The following is a 15534-nucleotide window of genomic DNA, read 5'->3' as shown; positions in this document are numbered from 1 at the left end:
GTTGCTTATGTAAATACTACATAACAACCCTTGGGCGTTAAAAATAAGTAGTTATGAACAAGTTATAAAAACTTATACAGCGATTTACATAAAAAAAAATTGTTAATATGAGAGTTGATTAAAACTTATTTTTCTATTGCGTTTACGTTTCAAAAATTATTTTTCATAAAAGTCGCACGAAACAGGTCTTTTCCTAAAAATTAACGTCACAAATACTTAATGCAATGCCATTTTATTTACTTTTTAACTATGAAAAAATATGTACTCGTTTAATAATTTTGGGATCTCTTTATTTACAACTATTATAAGACACTTATTTACAATGAGACACGTGTTAAAATATTTTATTGAAAAATATCAGTGATAAAAAAATTTGGGTTAATTTTCTTTTGCGCATGGTGTGTAGAACACGCAATCTTACAATCTACATGGATCACTAAGCTCTAAAATTGTAGTTTTATCGTTTATATTGTTGTTGTTTATGTGGTGTTATCAGTTGATCACAATGATTTCATTGTTTTCCATAGCCAATGGTGCACTGAAACAAAAAATTAGTATTAAAAACAATCGATGATAAATTTTTGATATTTTTTCCATTTATTGCTAATATTTTATTACTTGAGATCAGGCATCATTGCTCTTGGTAGCCATGACTCTACAAGTCCCCTACAGTAAGGGCATGTCATACCAGTGGGTCTTTTCATTTTGAACCACTCGTTTGCGCAAAAAGTGCACAGCCTATGTCTGCAGGGTCTCAGGAGTTGCACATTCTTGCGCCTCAAGCAAGACACACATTCTTTAAATTTAATAAAAATAAATTAGATCAATGAATTAGGCAATGTTCGTAATCATTACCATTTACAGACTGCTAGTAGATGTTATATTGTAATAATATTTGTTATAAGTGATTTATTGTTAGTGGCAGTGCTTACAACTACCAATTTTAAAAACAATTACTTACTGGCCTTATTACCGGCTCGACGAATTTTTTTTTTTTTTCATTCTGCTGATTATTAACTGTGGAACAAAAATTAAGTAAAAATATGCTCAAAAATTGAATACTTGTTTACACTTATTACATATTTATTTATACAAACCATTTACAGCTGGTGCCACATTTCCAATACCATGAAGCACTTCTGGATCTCGTTGATTATGAGCTGCCTCAGGAAGTTGATCTACAATTTCTATTTGTTCTTCTTCAGGCAATGCAGGATGAATATTTACTTCATTGAGTTGTGGAGAAATAGCTTCAGCTAGATTGAGAAAATGCGTTTCTTCTATACCATCAGTTTCGGAATTTACAACTCTATTTTCCGTACTTTGACCTACCGTTTTATATTAACAATAACAAAATATTTGAACTTTATTTTATTTTGGATACGATCGGTTGACATGAAAAAAGAAAAATAAATTTACAAACCCAGAGACAGACGTCTTCTATGGCCTTCTAATTCTTCTGCCACTTCTAATGATATTTCTTCATTGTGAATTTGTCGAAGAAAATCATCCACTACTTCATCTGCATCCATTTCATGAGCATCTAGCTCCATTGCCAGATCTCCTACTGCAGCTACTACTGGTAAGAGCTGTCGAGATAGTAGATCTCTGTTAAATTCAGCATTTTCAGCTTCTACCACTGGCTCTTCATATGCATCCAAAGCCATCATTTCTTCCGATTGTACAGATTCATTATCGCTCTGTTGTTCGTTGTCGCTTATAACTTGTGCACGTAGTGCAGCTCGGCCTCGGACTCGGTAAGCTTGAACACGTGGACCTCCCGCTGGTTGCACACCTCTTTCTCGAGGTTCGTGTCTGCCACGAGCTACAACTCTACCACGAGCTGCGCCTCTACCACGAATTTCACGTCTTCCACGAGGTCTACCTCTCTGCCGAGCTGCTGGACGCCAGAGCTCATCTTCCTCGACTTCATTTGGCTCACGCTGTTGCCTATCTCTGAGTAACGATGCATTACGAACTGCACCCCTTCCACGAGCTGCACCTCTTCCCCGAGGTCTACCTCTCTGCCGAGCTGCTGGACGTTCTGGCTCATCTTCCTCGACTTCATTTAGCTCACGCTCTTGCCCGTCCCCGAGTAACATAGTATCACGAACTGCAAAGTACAACGAATTATGTAATTTCTGCATTTACTAACGGAACTACCACTCAAAAAATTTTGTTACTACTTTTTTAATAGTTAAGTAATGAAATGTTTAAGCATTGATTACAGTTACTTTTGTAAAAATGATGAAAGTTTGTGCACTTGTCTTTAATATTATTTAATATCACAATAAGCAGAACCAATGCTTTCCAATAATTTTTTTTAATTTCCGTATATTTGTCTTGAATACTCCATCAACTCTTTCAGAATAATTAATAAAACAAACACTTACGCACTAGTCGACGTCTTCTTCTTCGAATTACCACTTCATTTTCGAAAGCTGCACCTAATAATGATGAAGAATACACGCATGCGTGCATTTTACGATACACGCATCAACGACAGTTTACTCACATTCAATTGTTATCTGTGAAATACATGAGATGAAATACAAATCACTTCAATTCCATGGAGTTATTATATCATTTATAATAAAGATGTCTCCTGTATAGGAAACTTAATTTTTATGGCTTTACCGTAAAAAAAGAGTAAACGGACAAAAATCTGAAAAAATTCAGTCACACGCATCCAATACGTTCAGATATAGTCACAAGACTGTTGATTTCTTTTTACATCATCAACCTTTAAAAAAAATAAAATAAAAACAAAAATAAATAAAAAAACAATAAATTAAAAATCTCCGATAGTTATTTTGTTTATAAAAGTATATAATTATTATTCATACCAAAAAGTGATGTATATATAATTCTCCGATGTTTGAATAACAAAATTTATCCTTTATATGAATGATAAAACGTTAATACTTTCACTTACCTTATTATGTCCCCCAAAATTTTCATTCAAGTAATTTCATTACCTTGAATGCAACAAAGTCAAGTATTGGATCCACGTAATCACCTGTCATGCACATGAAAACTTAAACGCAAAGTTAGTATACGACCGTGGGAAATTGTACATGTATGTATATTTTATTTTTTGCACATATAATGATAATATGCGTCGGAAGTAACTTGTGTACGAAACGCTTTTGCATCCCGATAAAACTCTGTGTACTAAAAATGTTTTTATTACTTACCGTGTACAACATTTATCACTGAAGTGAAAAACTTATTTAATCGTGTACTAAATTTTTGTATACAATTAAATCTGTGTACAAAAAAAATGTGTTCAATAAACGTGATAGCTATTATTGAATGTGTACAATATTTTGTGTACGCCTTAAGATTTATTTATTTCTCGTGTAGAAAAAAAGTTGTGTTCAATATGAACGTGTTCAAATTGGACTTTATAAATTATCATGTAAACAATTGAAATACATTGTGTATAAAAGTTTTTGTGTAAATCATTGCGTATAGCTTTTACGTGTATAATTCTAACGTGTCTAATCAATACCCTGTCTCAACTAGCAGACTGCATACATTTATTTTAAGTTTAGAAAACTTGTAACACTATACATGTGTTATAAATCGAGAATGTTAAAATTATATGAATAACCTCTTTTGAATAAATTTAAGAACTGATACGATTAATATTTGGACCTGAAGTACTAAAATAATGTCTAAGATAAAAAAAAGAACAAAAATAGTATTGTAAAATTTTTGAACTGAGTTACATTAGCACAGTGTAAAATAGATGGAAGGAAAGAAGAATCGTTAAAAAAATGGGATGTAAATTAATCTACCGTCCAGAAAAAAATGTTCGTCTTTGTTCAGCTTGTAAGTGTGTATAATAAATGCAAAAAAAGAGAGCAAAAGAGATTGCAACAGTTGTGCAGGCAAACTGCCATTTCCCCGTACACATAAATTCTCTGGGCACGTTTAAAAGCTCTCTTTCTTCCTCTCTCTTGACTCTTAAATTTGGCTCCTCATCCTTTTTTGGTGATCAGTGTGTACACATGTATGCACTGCATCAGCCATTTGATCGCATACGCACGTGCAGCGACGCCAGCGCACCTCTTTCTTCTCCTCCTCCTCTTCGCTTCTGGAAATAGACTGCCCCAACTACTTATATGATTCGCCTGGTTTCAGCAAACGCTTAGTAGTTGTATGCCTCACACTACAACCGATGTTAACTTCTTTATCATCTTAATTATTTTTGATACTCCTTAGTGTGCGCAGTAAAATGCAGTTTAAAGGCCTGGGTTTATTTTAACTTTCATATTTTACTAGTATCCAGTAATAATGTCCATCAATAACGAGCATCTGACTTGAATACACTTATTGCCTAATAGCTAGATCCCAAAGGCATGTACACTGAGCGAAAAAAAAAAAAAAAAGTTATAGAGAAATTCCAACAGAAAATGACCATTGTGCACAGTAAATCGAATGTAAGCTGGCAAAAAAAAAGTTATTATTTTTAACAGTAAAAATAGTTGTTTTAACAGTTAAAATTATGGTAAGAACAGTAAAAATTACTGTGCCGTAACAGTTAACCTTAAATGGATCGTTTAGTAAATTTTACTTTCCTGCATTGTAATTTTTACTGTTCTAACCATTCAAACTACAATTTTTAGTGTTAAAACAATAATCTATACCATTAAAAAATACATTTTTTTACTTTTTTGCCAACTTGCATCCGATTTCCTGTGCGGAATGGTAATTTTTGCTAGGATTTCTTCATAATTTTTATTATTTTTTTCTCTCAGTGTAGGATCAAGCAAGCATTGGTTATTTAATAAAATATAAAACCATATATTTTAAGATGTTAGTAAATTATCAAGTCTTAATTGTTTTCCAACTTGATTTACTTGCATAAAGAAAGGTAATGCTCACTAAAAATTTATTTATTGTTAAAGAAATTATGTATTTCCGCAGTCTACGACGAACTCATTACGAACTGATTACTTCATCATTACGAAATAAAATGAAGCATCTCGCATAAACAATGTCATTATACGATTTAAAAGCTAACATTTATCTTGATAAACGTAAATACAGCAAAATTTCGAAAGTTTCGCGTGTTAATGTCAAACGGTTCTAGTATTCCGTTGCAATTTGCGCTCGTGCATCAGAGATTCACGCACCAAGCGCGCATGCAAAGTGAAACTCGATACCGATACAGGAGAATATCACCTCTCTTTCTTCCCCTCTCTCGAAAAGCCTCGTGCTCCGTTTTTTGTGTATATATATATATATATATATATATATATATACTCGTGTACGAGTGATGGATGGGGGGGAGGAGAAGGGGGTGCAGAGATACACATGCGCACCGCGCGAAGTCCCGAAGCGGACTCGCGTGGTGATGCCGTTGTTGTTGTTGTTGTTGTTATTATTATACCACCACTGTTCTGCTGCAGCAGACGCTCTGGCGACGGTGCGGATGGCGAAGAAAGCGCAGGCGTCAAGCCAATCAGCTGTTCGGTCTTTGTGCTGCCATCTTGGCTCCATCGTCCCTTCTCAGCTGTGCGCGATGGGCTCGACCGCTTGGTCAGCTGAGGTACCGACGTGTGCACGCGCGTGCGAGCAGAGCAAGGGAGGGAGAAGGGGAAGTACAACAAGTAGCATGCAGATACATGTGCGCAAGCGTTCCCTCTCTCCCGACCTGCCCCCCCCCTTCTCGGTGTGCGCCTCTCCTCTCGGCACTTGGCAACCTACACTGCGCTGCAAGCAGTAAAGTGATGTTCTCCACGAGGACTGCACACGAGACCGAGTTTCTTGCGTTGATGCACGTTATACGGCAGTTTTTATAAACTGATCGTTTTGCGAACAATACCCATGTAGTTACATTTAACTGAAAAAAAATATTGCAGTTCTGCAGCTTCGCAGTGAAAAAAAAAGTAATCTATTCAGCTTGAAACGAGTGAATACACATGGGAAGAAAAGTGTTCTAAAAAACAAAAAACCACTAGCATTATAAAAAATGTTTCTATGATCTTAATATCGCAGAAAGTAATAATCATTATGCCCACAGTAAAAAATTTTACGTGATGCAGTAGTGTTTACGATGTACATGTGATGAAATCTCGTAATAAAAGTACATCATCTCTTTCTTCAAGAAATACGTTGTTAGCAATGTAAGTTCTAAAATTTTTATCCAATCGTATAAAGAATACCAACACAAATTTTTTAAAGAAAAGTTAAAATTGACTAGACCAACGATTAATTAATCATCGGAACTACCATTGATTTTAGAAATTTTCTTGAAAGTATTAAAGTTAAGCTTTTTAATGAACAATCTTTTTAAATCAATCATACATGCAAACCATGCATAAAAATGTAATAATTAAAACTATATGTAATTAACTGCTGTAGAGCAGCTTAAAGTTATCTTTGTTAACTATAACACTGTGTGACCATCGGTCATATTACACCATAAAAAATGGACACTTTTTTTACACATTTTGTAGGTGATACTAGGCCTAAAAGTGTTAGAAGTGTGTTGTCTCAATATAAACATTTCTAGACCAGAAAGAATTTTCTATACGTTAACATTGCGTCGCACTTTGCCGTACTTATGGTCTGGCACTTCTGCTTACGTCTGGGGGGTGGGGACTCCTCTAGCACCACATAAGTAAATATTTTTGTTTATACATTTTGGTCTTAAGTTTGCATTTTTTATGTTAATGATGTAGACGTCTCATTGTAGAGTTTCTAATACATCAAAAATCTTAATCCATGCAATTTTAATGATTTCTATACATCACGTTTTTTTTGACGTATAATAATATGTTAATGTCTTGGAAACCGGGCTAAATTTTTCGCGGCACAACCAACCCCTAACAATAGAATTGGAAAGAGAAAACTGAAGAAGAATTAATTAAACGTAAAATTTTCAAAAATTGGATTTATTTTTAATGTGTTGGAGATAAAGATAGCTTAACGTTTGTATGTCCTAATTGCTATTCTGATCATTCGTCTAAAGGATAAATTTAGTTTTAAATTTTATTGTTTTCAAGTTTTTTAAGTGTAAATATTCTAGAACGACTAATTAATTAGATAATAATTATAAAAAGGAAATCCATCAAAGTTACCTTTGATATTAAGAGAAAAATTGATTATTCTACGTCTTCTAGTCTCATAGTCTACGAAAAAAGTTTTTTAATAACTCAGTATAATAAATAATTGAAATTAAGTAAAAATTATGTATGCAGAAAAATACATAATATCTAAAATAGCAAGAAAAATGAAAGTAGTTATTTGTTATTCATGTTTAGTATACGAAGTATTAAAATTTAATAAATGATGAAAATAATATAATTTATTTATTGAAATCAATTTTAATGCACACAAAAATCCAAGTATTGTAAACCGTAGGGATCCGATGTGTCTTACTGCCGATGTTTAAAAAAGCTATTCTCTACAAAAACCCTTGGAAAATGTGATAAATCATAATGAGTATTAGTTTTACCTGATTTATTTGACGATTTTATATAATCGGCACTTTCGGCCCTACTCTCCCCAAAACTAAAACAACGTAAAGTATTTTACAGTGTTAAACTACTTCTCTTTGGCACAAAGGCCTTAAAGCTCTCCCATTCGACGAATATTAAGTCTGCATCTGATCATACTATGCGTGGAAGCTATTTATAGAGCCATTCCGTTCTACTACCGTACATTTTTTGTAATCCATCTTTCAACAAACACACACTGGATCATTTATAGTCAATAAATAAATCATCCTTAAGAATCTTGAAACTTGAGATTGTTCTCAATAAATATTTTTTTTACCATTAAAAAGAAATCCTTTCTGTATGAGTGGAATATTTTTTTTTGGTTCTGAATATTATTAAAGTTTTTTATTTAACTAACTAGGTCACTTGTATTAAGTAATCAGCAAAATGCATACAAACAAAAGGACAAAAAAAATCTAATACTGTTAGAATCAGTTAAAATATTATTTCATGTTTTCTCTTTTTTGTTTTAATTTTACTACAGTTGCATTTAAGTTTTTCTTTAATATGCCACCAATCTAAGACAAGTAATACTTTTAAAAAACAACCCCAACTTTTTAAAGCAGTTGTATCCCTCGCACTATATAGCAATGTAGCTCACTCTACAGTTGGGTATGTCACCTATCCCTTTCACTTTCGTGTATAATCATGTAAACTTCAGCAGTTTTTTTACGCTTATGAATTTATTTTTTATCTCACAGGCACCACCCTCGAGATTTTTTCTAAAATTAACTAAGAACATTAGATAATCTTGTAATACACAAATAAATATTATCAAAAGTACTATTATTTATTATAATATACGTATATTAATACAAAAACGAATTCAAGTTTTACATTAGCATCATTATTAGAAAAAAATCATTTGTCTGTTTTCCCTGATTTTCAATATCAGATTTTTCTTTTTATTGACAACATTTTTAATTAATCTTGATTAAAGTAGGATCAATATTTCTTTAATTGATGGAAAGGCTTAACTTCATCACTCTTTATTTTATTTTGCTTTTTTATACTTTTCCGTTTTAAATCTTAAAAATTATCTCAAACGCCAAATGAGATTTCAATATTAATTGTTGAATTAGTTCTTCAAGTAAAAAAATTTTTTTTACAATTAATGATTTACATAAAAAAAGATGCTTTTGGTCTTTTACAACTGTATATGTTTCTCTTCATAACTCCTAACATGTACCTTACACTTGCATCCGTACCAGATATCTTTTTTTTATTTTTAGGAACCCTCGAGGTTATGAAGTATTTTCGTTACTTATTTATCCACAAATAGAGAAACAGTATTATATTACAAACTAATTTAGAGTGGAACACACAGCTTTGTCAACTTTTAATAGCAAAATTGTCCAAGTTAAAATCCACATTTAATAACAATTAGGGATAATTCTTTATTTAAAACATTAGAGTTTTATGAACCAAATTAGAAAATAATAATTCATTTATCTAATAAATACTACATATTAACAATCATCTAATACCCTTTTTTTTTGTTGCAGGTAAGAGCAAGCTCTCAACTTTTTTATTGTGTTTCAATGCGTTTAAAAGCAGCTTATTATTGACGGTAAGTTTTTGTTTCAAGTTAAAAAATTGGAAAATAAAACCAATGAAATACAAAATCAAAAATCGTTTAAATAAACTCGATGATAAAAGTGAAATATAAATAAATTGAGACTAAACATCATTAACCCAGGAAAGAAGATCAGAAAAAAATATACTAGTAATTGGTGTAAGAAAATCGAAAATTTTAATTATTAGTGAAAAGTAATTATTTCATAATTGAAATATCTGTTTAGAAAGTGTGTTTTTTTTCTCGATAACTTTGACACAAAATTATTGCCATTCTATTAATAGCACAAAAGTTTCAATCATAAATAAACTTTTTCAAATAAATGCTCTGACGGTATATAAAATAATATTAAAAATCCGTAATATTTTGGCAACAACCATGATTACATTTTAGATGTTTAGAAGATTACATGTTACAAGTATACATTTTCTCCTCTACTCGAGCTAATGGAGCACAATTAATTGTTCTTGCGTCTCATGTTACTAAAGCGTATATTATATTATGGATTCAACATACCCGTACTCGTACATGTATGTAACTTCACGCATTTTATAGCACTCTAGAAGCGGTTCATTTATAACTGCTCAAATGAATACTTTAACAATGTTTCAAGCATATTATCTTCATTCGAGTATATAAGTGTTAAACCTATGACAGAATTGTATTCGTTTAGAGTACGTAATTTTTGGTTAGGAACTAGTTGTTGTGTTGGGGTGTTACATATCAGTACTTAAGTTCTCAGTTTCCTTTAAATGCGATAAACAATCCTAAAATATACATATGAATCACAAAGGAATGTCAAGTTGGCAAAATGATTTTATAGCTTTTTCTTTTCCCGAGTTGTTATATATTTTCAAAATTTCTTTAATTAAAACATTATTGTAATAGAATTATAGAACTAACAAGCATCTATGTTACTTCTATGGAAAATATTAATAAATATTTAATTATTCCTAAGTATGTACTTTTATCAAATATTTTCAACAAATTTTATACTATCGACCAACTATTTCTAAAAAATTGGTAGAAATTTATAACTAATGTAAATAATAATACTAAAAAAAAAAAAAATAATAAAATTTTTTTTTTAACTCTCATAAGAATAGTAATGCAGTAAAAGTAGTAGACAAAAATGAAATAAAAATAATAGTCTGGGAAAAAGTGAAATATACGTCGACATATACGTCTTGTAAAATTGATCCTCAAGTATTCTGAAGGCTCTTACTTGAGCATCCCATTTCAAACAAAGCTGACATTCACACTGTTACGCTTTTTTTACCACTCTCTGTTTTTTGCTTATAATAGTAACAGACTTAGTGACGTACATTTATTGCTGTAATAAGTTGAAAACTATTTTGTATTGTATTTTCAAATACTTCATTTTATGTTGCTATTTTTTTTAAGCGTAGATATATTAATTAAATTTGAGTGGAATTTTCATATATTTATTAAAACTTGTATAATATACTTTTCTCTGTTGCGCACAGTATGTTCATATTGTTTTTTTTTCTTTTTTTTTCTTTTCAATTTTAGTTTGAAATCCTGTAAAACGTAATGATATCATTAATCTTATTAATATTTTACTTACTAAAATTTATATTTTTTTCTCATGCTAAAAGTAATTATCTCGTGATGCACTGATAAAAAAGATCACTTGCAGTTCTACTTCTTAGCTACGAATATACGAGCCTCGCATAGGCTTTAACATAATTAAATATTGCTTTGCTAATTATTATTACGTAAATATTATTATGAATAAAAGCTACTAAAAGAATTTTGGTATTAATGGTATATTACTCGGTATATTACACATTTATAGGGAAAAAAGTGAAAATAAATCTCAACGCGCATATTTATATGTTTATTTCCTTAACACGAATCTGATACGTTTTATATTTTCTTCCGTGATGCGTAGTACGCGTTGCGGTAAGAATAATTCACTTTCTTACCGAGGTCTGATGAAGAAAAATTATTATTAAAGTATTCAAATCTAATTAAATTTTTAGCATAATACTATCTTTTTAAGCTTGTTTCTATAGCGAATTTCGTTATCAGATATGAACAGCGTCTATATTTGTGTGTAATTAATTTCAACTTGTATTTTGCCCAAATTTTAATCACACCTTGGTGTGTTATTCGTTTTTTTTTTCACTTTTTTTTAAACTTATATGAACATTTTTAAAAACCAAGTTAACATCTGGTTATATTGAAATATCGTTTGAAAATAAAATACACCTGGTATAGGTACTGTAACAAAGTATTGTTTAATTGGAATACTTACTCCCACACAGTCAAACGAAGTGCAATTTTCGTTTTTGGAAGAAAACGAACTGTGAGCAGGTTTACTCTGACCCCATTTGATACGTGACATTGAAGACATACCGGGGGATTTTTCAAGTACGCACTGATACATCCCCACTTTTAATTGACTATAAGGAAGGAAGCAACTTTTACATTAGATTATAATACGAAAAACATTAACAATGCATTTTTCCCCTTAAGCACACGTATATTGAGATCTTTAGTAGAAATTACGTAAGCTTGCAACTCTGCAGTCCTCATTCAAACTGCAATTCTCGAAATTCGACTCGATCTTCGGCATTAAATCTGCCTACATGTCAAAGTCCAACTTGAAGTGACGAAGCATCACAAGCACATATCTTTAAAGGCTTCAATCACCAAACCAAATTTGACCCTAGTGAAAAGAGGTATAGCTGGAGAAGACGGGCAAGAAAAAAAAGGGGGGGGGGTCGTCGCGCGGAGCGGGTAAAACTGGAGCCGAGGGATAGAAGAAAGTAAAAAGGGGAGCCCCAACTGGGACCCATTGCAAACCTACGCGTGTGTACCGTGTGCAGAAATATGTGTGTGTGTTTATTCTTTTGTGTGTGGTTGTCGGTGCTCGTTGTCGATACTATCCAATCGATAAACATCAGCCTTGACACGATGGCCCGACCTCAGTTCCTTATTCTCTCTCACTTGCCCCGTCCTTTTTTTCTTCTTATTGCCTTCTTGGTTGTGCAGCCGCAGTGTCACGACTTCTAAGCGACTTTAACAACTTAAGTTAGTCTGTATTTTCTCTTGGGCAGCTTCTCTTGTTTTTCCCTGCATGATTTTTTGGTATGGGTATCTGCATCGGTATGGTCGCGAGTGAACGGAATATTTTAATCGATTTTAAAACCCACTTTGATATCAGCAAAAAATATTGTATAGATTTATAACACCAAAATTGGTTAAATTCTTGGAAAGTTGAAATTATAGATTTAAAAATTTTAAATATAGATTAGGTTAGGTTACTGCAATGTATCCGTGCGCATGCGTTAAATGGCTCGTTGTCTTACCTTACTCGTCTTTCTCTACTTAATTACAACGGTGCTCTTGTATAGGGTTTAAGTATTGTTTAGTTCAACTGTTGAATCATATTATGATAAAATTTAAAAAATAAAAATAATAGATGAGTATTGGGGTCTCCATTGATGTATGTGGTTGTTGTAAACAAAAATTGTGTTTTCCTTTTAAGTTAATACATAAAAGTGTACTCCAAAATTTTTTTAAAATTATTTCTCTGTCTTGGTAACATTTCTTTTTATATCAAGTTACTATTGTAGTCTTACTGTACTTTTTTCAAAAAGATTGTGCAAACATTTTATCTGACCTCTAAAATTTCTCTCTCTCTCTCTCTTTTTTCCTTTTCGGTATAAAACAGTATGCCTGCGATCATAAAATTTTTAGATATATTACATTATTAAACATTAGTTTTGGGTACACACAATATGAAAAGTTTTTCATACATTCGAAAAACTGTAACTCAATGAGGGTTGTTTCCTACCATTAACTATGTCGAAAAAAAATCAAACTTTTGACACAACAATCTTGAATACGCTTTCGTAATTTTAACCATTCATAAATAGTATACAAGAGCACATTTAACTGGAGCTTAGACAAAATCATAAAATGACTCGGTTACTATGTTAAAGATAGTTCACATCTCAAAATTTTCATTCGAATAACGTTATCTCTCACAATCCATTATGGCTGCACACTGCACAACATCGGTGAAAGAGTTTTCAAGAACCTGGAGTTTCGCGTTTTTAATAAAAATATCTCGTAGCCTTCGTCGATCGATACACTTAGCCCTCGATATAGAATGTAATTTCATAGCATTAGGCTTCACGACGCCTACCTCCGTTGTATTTGCAATATAAAATCGCCAGCTATGCTCGGACGTTTATCTGTATAATAATAATATCTGCAAGGCACGCACGTACACGTGCACGTACTTATCCCTGTATAAAGAACCTTGGGGTACAATTACTGTATCATCGCGTGACGTTACTTTTTTATTACGTCGTTGTTGACGTCGACTTCCTGGCTAAAATACAGTGCATATCGAGACACTCGAGATGTGTGTTATGATCTTAAGTTATGTAATTTTCTCTAGATAACCAATAATAATGGTTTTCACTATCGAAATTCATTTGAAGCGACGTACAATCGACTTGAAATGAACATTTAATGTTTAGTAATATCCAATGATATCAGGCTTAGCTACTATTATTTTACAGGCTTTTGAATCCTTCAAAATATTTTTTTCAAATTTTTCACCAATAATTTTTGCTCGAATTTTTTTTTTTTTTTTTTAAATTACAATTTATAACAGGATATACATAAAAAAAACTTTTTTAGCTAAAAATACTTGCAATGCATTTTTAGAGAAAAATCCTTCAAACAAAAAAATTGTAAATTTTTTTATAAATATTTTTTGACACTTTTAAATTTTAATTAGTTTTCTCTTTCCAATTGTAATTTTTGTAGAAAAAAACTTTGTTGATAACCGTGATGAAAAAAATGATTCAATCACAAACGATGTATTATATTTAAAAAAAATATTAAAAAATAGATTTTAAATGTAAGTTACAATAAATATTACATTTCGTGTATATATACTTTTTTCACCTTTACAGTATTGAATTGATGATACTGAATTTTTTTTTTAATCCATTGGCAAAAAATAACCTTTTAAATACATATAATTACATACAAAAAATTTTAAATCCCAGCATTAAAACAGTCCGAGTTGTGATATTTATCACACAGCTTGTACAAAAATAAAACCGAGAGAGAGAGAGACAGACAGAAAAAGAGTTTTACGCTCTATTTGCATTTTGTGCACGTATCCGTGGCTAATTACCTATCAAATAAAAATCAATGGCCCTTTCATTCGCTTCGCCATCTCTTTGTTTGTTTTTTTTGTTTTTTTTTTCCGATTTTTCTTGTCTTTTTGTGTTGAAAGCCAACATTACAAATAAAAAATTTTAAAAAAAAAATAGGTACGTGTTTCTGTGCAAAATGGCTACTTCGCATCTTCTTCTTGGAAAAGATTAATGCATAAGAAAAGACTCATTGGATCTTGATTGTAATGGACAGTTCAATATACAAATAATTTCCAATATCCATAATACCTTTCCCTCTATCTAATGGTAATGATATGAAATCATAAAAATATAATTTGAGGCATTTTCATGCGATAAATTTTGTAATGATTATCCTAAAAAAATTTATCTTGAAACCTAAGCGTATCTTGATAAAAATTATTGTATCATTTTTTTCTTTCAAGTCGGAATTTTTAAGTGACTTAATATGCATAATCTTTATAAAGTCATTACTTGTACTACTACGTAATGTCACAGTTAGAGAATAAAATAATAAAAATTATAGAAAAATTCCAGAAAAAATTACCATTGTGCACAGTAAATTATTGTTTTAACAGTAAAATTATGGTTAAAACAATAAAAAAAATTTATCCGGGAAAGTAAAATTTTTTAATTGATCCCTCAAGGTTTACTGTTACAGCACATCAATTTTCACTATCCAAGCTATAATTTTAACTGTTAGAACAATAATTTTTACTATAAAAAATAATGATTTTTTCGTTTTTTGTCAACTACTAAAAATAATGATTTTTTCGTTTACTGTTCTAGCACAGCAATTTTAACTGCTAGAACAATAATTTTTACTATAAAAAATAATGATTTTTTCGTTTTTTGTCTACTTGATTTACTGTGCACCACGGTAATTTTCTGTTGGAATTTCTCTATAACTTTTATTATTTTCATCTATCAGTGCATTTGTATAATTTACAACACTATTATCACTGTATTGCACTCTGGCTTAGTTTGTTAGTCATTTAATTCCAACTAATGTAGTATTAACATTGATGTTGGATACAGTTTGACATCGCGCAAATCACTATCGCAAGAATAAGCTTAGAAAAACTTGGTTGTAAAATTTTCGTTTTAATTCGGATTTTCGCTTCGCTCGAGTGTCACGAGACACCACTGATACACATTATGCCCCAGTTAAAACTACTTACACTTGGTTTTAATTTTATCATCTGTTTTGTATAGCAACTCGTAACCAAGAATTTTGTAATTAATAACTATCGTC

General features: G+C 31.2%; 1 protein-coding gene across 3 annotated transcripts in view; it reads left to right on the top strand.

Annotated features, from left to right (window-relative positions):
- Window positions 1-15534, top strand: part of atos (atos homolog atossa) — a 76438-nt gene that overhangs the window by 34548 nt on the left and 26356 nt on the right. Inside the window, exons 1-2 of one of the 3 annotated variants that reach the window (XM_023392737.2) lie at window positions 6080-6137; window positions 9020-9084. The exons of 1 other annotated variant lie outside the window; for it this stretch is intronic. The gene's annotated coding sequence lies outside the window, so the exon portion shown is untranslated. Of the gene's footprint in view, window positions 1-6079; window positions 6138-9019; window positions 9085-15534 lie in introns of those variants that run through there. One more of the 3 variants, XM_089590885.1, reaches the window with a different exon arrangement.

This window comes from Copidosoma floridanum, unplaced genomic scaffold (genome assembly GCF_036245765.1).
Source record: "Copidosoma floridanum isolate Cflo_tuat_1 unplaced genomic scaffold, Cflo_Japanese_pri ptg000013l, whole genome shotgun sequence".
Lineage (NCBI taxonomy): Eukaryota > Metazoa > Arthropoda > Insecta > Hymenoptera > Encyrtidae > Copidosoma > Copidosoma floridanum.
The sequence above is the reverse complement of the archived record's forward strand: the minus strand, read 5'-3'. Positions and strand labels throughout refer to the sequence as shown.